Below are 5,827 nucleotides of genomic sequence, written 5' to 3' on the forward strand. Positions count from 1 at the left end.
ACCCCCATTAAGTTATGTGCCTTTTGGTAGCTTTGTGCATGTATGTAGTGCATCTTCTGATGGCTTTTATAAAGTACGCACGGACCCATATTCTCATATCACCATAGAATACATTTGTAAAATGTGCGTCTCTTCAGGATTTAGCAACTTATGTGTGTTACCTTTTGAGTATTTAGCATATTTAAAATTGGAAATGTGTTTCTCTTCAAGATTTAGCAACTTATGTGTGTTACCTTCTGAGATTTAGCATGTTCCAAAACAAAAGGTTAGAACAAAAATGCATAATATAAAATGAGGGAGGCCATATATATGACCCCCTCCTTAAGATGGAAAAAATACATATTATTTTGATATGTTAAGGAAAGAAAAGAACAAGGATTTAACGCCTTTGTCAACATCAAGACAATATCCATAGACAACACCCAGTCTAAGCCATGAAGACCATAGCTCCTATGATGCCATGGAAGTGACGAATGCAAAGAGATATCATACAAGAAGACAAAAAGTAATCCTTGGGAGGGATAACACACTATTCATCTTCCAAGATGAGATATTTATCAACCATGGAAACCTAATTCCAAATGAAAAAATAGGTTATGATTAAGGATTATCTTATCTACTTTGATAGGTAAGCTAATGATTCCCAAAGTGTTCTTGGCAATGTTATCAAAGTCACACAACAAAATTATCAGGTTGAATAGTTGAAAGATTGGCTTTAATTTCTTTGAGCATGTCCATGCTATAAACATTAAGACCAAATACATTATCAATCAAGGTTCTATGAATGATACTAATTGATAGCAACAACCACCATAAGAGCATCATATTGATTTTGAACTTCTTTAGAAGGTAAATCTTTTTGAGTAAATACAATTTTAGGAGCACTCCAATTAATATGCATGCATTGTAAGAAGTTATTAATGTTCTCTCGAGTAGGAGGTGGAGTCAAAAGAGTTGCTAGAAATTTTTCAATGCTTCATAGTAGATAGGTGAAGTTTGAAGTAGATCCCATAAAGAAATCTTGGCAGGAGTATTTTGCAATTGGTTTATCAAATCATACTCCTTTCTAGGAAGATGGGGTGGAGGAGGACAAATGAGTTGAATAGGTGGGGAAGAAGTAGAAACCATTTGATTAGCTTGAAGATCACTCCTTGTATGATATATGTGAGCTATAGAATCTTGGTCACTAAAAGACTCTAAAGACTCCATAGATTTATCTACAATAGTAATGCGATGAAAACCTTTGATAGTTAATAGAGGTTCTGGAAAAACCATGTTAGTTGTCTCAACACTATAAAAAAATTCATAAGAAAGAAGCAAAGAACACATCCTAGGAGAGGATAAAGTAGAATGTTGATTCTCCAAAAGATCATGACTAAGAGGGAGAGTATTAGGGAAAGTCATATCATTCCGTGCTAATGCCTCATCACTAGAAGGAATATCAAATAGTGGTAAAACATCTATAATGTCATCTTCTTTCACTAAAATGTCTACATAAGGGGAGGATGTTTTAGGAAAAGATTTACCATCATGTATAAATATGTCATCCCTTAATAAATCACTCTCTTGTATCAAATATTCTCCATGAGGAGGGGATAAATCAATGTCTTTATCCACAGGATCATCCATAATGGTTTCATGAGGAAGAGAGGGTAAAAGCACAAACCTGTGTCACCCTTTCGCAAAGGAAAAGGCTAACAAAAGTATAACTGTTCACCTTGAATGACATAAAACTGGTATTGTTTTTAAGAATTTGACAATGAAGTAAACTAATGAAATGTGTAGAAATGGATGAAGCTTAGGATAATAGTTTTCAAAAATTATTTGGAATAAAAATTGATTTATTTTTCTATTTTTTATAGACAATTTTTAAGTTGCTAAATAATGCTAAAAATTAGGGGTTTAGTTCCCAACATGAAACTATATAGAAAAAAAACTTATTTTCATTTGAAGTCGGACTATGTTATAGATAACATATATATCTAGAACAATCAAAAATATAAATTGACTTTAGATTTATATTTCCTCTTTTATAATGATTCAAATTTCAACTCGCATGAGATCGATATGTTTCATCTCCCACCACATTTTTCAAAACAAATCTATTATAACTAGACGAAAAATTATACATTTTGAAATAGGACTCTCTCCTCTAGAATGTTATATAATTTTAAAATTGTTTCGATATGATTTAATATTTTTTTTATTCTCAAAATTGACATATTTTTTAGTGTTAAAATACATTCTTATAGAAGTTTTAAATTACAATATATTATATCTAATTAAACACTATAAATTCTATATTAGAATATTCTTGACTTTTAGCTCTATAATATGGTGTTTATATGTTGATAAAAAAATATCATAATATATAGTAAAATTTATTGAAACATTAGTTTTCTGAAATAATTATATTTCTTTGGTAATTTGATGCAAAATAGTTTAAAACATGCATTTCATAAAGATATTTCAAATTGGAAAAGTGTGTGACCATATATAATTTAGCTAGAATGAATTTATCTAGATCATATGTTTGAGAAAAAATGATTTTTGGATAGAAATAATCAAATTCACTCATTCTAATAAGTCAGCCTAAAAGGTGACATAGCTTTGTACTTTTATCTAGAGTAATCAACATCCAATTCAAAGGTTCATCCCAAATAGGAGGATTATCATCCCTATCAATAAAGGACATTGTAGGAGCGCCATAAATCACTAAAGCTTGATTCTTAAAGGTGGGAGAAGGAAAATTATATTCTAAAGTAGGCTCATAGAAAGGAGACATATTGTGAGAAGAATTAACATCAATCCTTAGATCATCTCCAGAAAGAGAAATATGATGGGGAAATAGATTAATGTCATCTTCGTGCTATAATAGATCCTTACAAGATAATTCAAAAGAGGACAAAGCATCATCACACACACAAAACAAAGTCATTCTAGGTATAACACCATGCGATGGTAAGGTAAGAGGAGGATGTTGTGTAATCTTAGAAGAAGAACATTTGGAAAACATTTGAAACAACTTGTGTAACATGATAATGAAAAGAAATGCATAAAAAATAGATCTAGATGCATTCAAATGAAATTTATATGCTTGAAAAGGAAATCAAACACCATAAACACAATAGGGCATCTAATTCCACAAAGCATAAAAAATGTAAATGTTTTTGTATTTTAAAATAAATTTTGCAATCTTTTGTATTTTTGAAAAATATAAGAGCATAAAATAAATCTACTTATATATGCATGTAAGGTCTAACATAAAATGAAAATCTAACATAGTTCTCTATCACAGGTTTACCAAAGTGTAAGATGAAAATGAACACACAAGATAACATGAAGGGAAATATAATACCAAAAACATAATAGGGCATCTAATTCCACAAAAGATAGGAGGAAAGCTTGTTGGGTTCACCAAAATGAATAAGATAAAATATGGGTAATGAATAGGGCTTTAGAATAATGCACATGAAAGAGATTCTAAACCCATATTTTATACATACATATAGATTATTATGATTTGTAAAGTAAATCTAGATGACTAATATTGAAATGAAGAAATAAAAGGTACTTACCTCTGAAAAAGAATTAGTTGAAAACCTTGTCAAATGATCTCAGAAATTGTCAACTTTCACTCCACTAAACCAAAATTGAGAGATCTACAAAAGCTAGAAATAATTTTCTTTTCTAAGGGTAGGTCAACCTTGACCTATGTAGACAAAGTTGGCATTGACCCCAAAAAGTCAACCTTGATCCAAAATTTGACCTTGACCTGCACTGCTTTGACAAAAATTCTATTCCTGGATCCTAAAAGTTCACCAAAAATGGTACTCAAATCTATATTGATATTCATTGTTCCAAACCTATACCTATAGGAAAAATGGTTTTATTTGTTGTACGGGTGGTTTTCCTTGGTCAGATCATAGTTTGGAATTAACCTTGAACTATAATTGAAATTGCATTATGTATAAACAAATTAAATGGAACTATTCACCTTTCTTATGTTGAAATCCGTGTAGAGGATTCGAATCCTTGAATCCACAAGTATGGATACTCCAAATGAATGTAGAATATGATCTAGGATGTCTCAAATCAATTGTCTTAAAAATCTTCAACCCCAATCTTGAATGGATCTTGGATTAGGAAGAGGCTTGAATGAAAATGGATGAATCTTCACCAAGAGGGCTCCATAGAGATTGAATCCTTCAATGGCTACTAATGAATCTCCTTAGTGAATTGTATGCTTGAACTCTTAAAGGCTTGAGTGCTTGCTTGTACTTGAGAGCCTAATCATGAAAGTGGATTTTTGATAATAAATAATAGATAGTTGATGTATCAAATGAGAGAGGAAGGCTTCCTTATATGGAGATCTAGGGCACAAACTCTTAGAGAGGCCAACATATGAGAAATAAATTTGTATTGGTCCCTTACCCCTAGAAATGGACCTAGATTAAATTTTATTTAAGAGTTTACCATTTTGAAGACCAAAATAGCCTACTTGGAAGTGGGAAACCAATTATTTCCAAAACTTGACATCTGAAAATCACGGGACCTTGAAATTTGGACCTTGGGTTAGGGTTGAGGTTAACTTTGACCTAGGTCAAGGTCAAGGTCATCCTTGACCTAGGTCAGGGTTAATATTGACCTTGACCCTGAGGTCAAAAATCTTTGGATCTCAGTATAGGATGCTAGAAAAAGGCAAAAAGAAAGTGGAAAATGGGGAAAAATCAAGGGAGAAACCTAGATCTAAGCCAAGAAGCCATTCAAGGTGCTTGATATGACCTCAAATCACTCACTTCGAAGGTTAAATGCTCTTAACATGGAAGTACTTCCATTTTAAGATGATACAAAGCCTACAAGGGATTTGAGGCAAGGAGACAACATTTCTCCAATCTTGTTTGATCTTATGGCTGAATCTCTAGGCTGCCTTTGGAAAGTAGGAGTCACTTTAGGTTTTCTTAAGGGCATGATACCTTCTTGAAAGGATCTGGTGTGCTCTCATGAGAATTTTGTTGATGATACAATGATTATGGGAGAATCAACTATAAATGAGGCTATTGAGTGTAAAAAACTCCTTCATTCTCACACTTCGTCCTTGGGTCAACTAATTAACTAGGAAAGAATCTTTATTTTTTTGTTAAATAGTCAAATTAAAAGACCATGAATAATAGGTAGAATCTTTGATTTCCATATTGGGATCTTTCCTATGACCTATTTTGGTCTAAACCTCTTAGAATTGAACCCCATGGTTCCTTCTAGGCTTCCTTGGTGGATAACTTTTGAAGAAAATTGGTTGGATGGAAAGTTTTGCTTCTTAGCCAAGGTGGTAAATTATAGGTGATAAAGTCCACTCTTTAAAATCTTCCAGTTTACACCTTAAGTTCATTCAATTTTTTGGGAAAATTTTAAAAATATTTTGAAAGAATGAAAAAAATGTCTTTGGTTAAGAGTGGAAGAAAAGAAAAGACTAGCTCTTATGTTGTGGGACCTAGTTTGTAGGTCCAAAAAGAGTGGTGGTCTAGGTATTAGATCTATAAAATTCATGAATCTTTCTCTAATGGCTAAGGAAATTAGGAGGATTTAGGGAAAAAATATATTGGAATAGTATTATGAGAAGTAAATACTTAAAAGACTTCCCTTCCTCTAGAGAATTTTCTCAACAATCATGAAAGGATGTCAAGCTTTGCCTTTTGGATAGGTATCCAACTAGCTAAAGTGATTTCCAATCTTAAAGCTAGATGGAAGTTGGGAGATGGAAAAAGAATTGACTTTTGGAAAGGCTGATCACTTCTAGATAAACCTTCAATTTTGGTAGTGGATAACA

This window comes from Cupressus sempervirens, chromosome 8 (assembly GCF_028749045.1).
Source record: "Cupressus sempervirens isolate cs-2001-9-10 chromosome 8, ASM2874904v1, whole genome shotgun sequence".
Taxonomy (NCBI): Eukaryota; Viridiplantae; Streptophyta; class Pinopsida; order Cupressales; family Cupressaceae; genus Cupressus; species Cupressus sempervirens.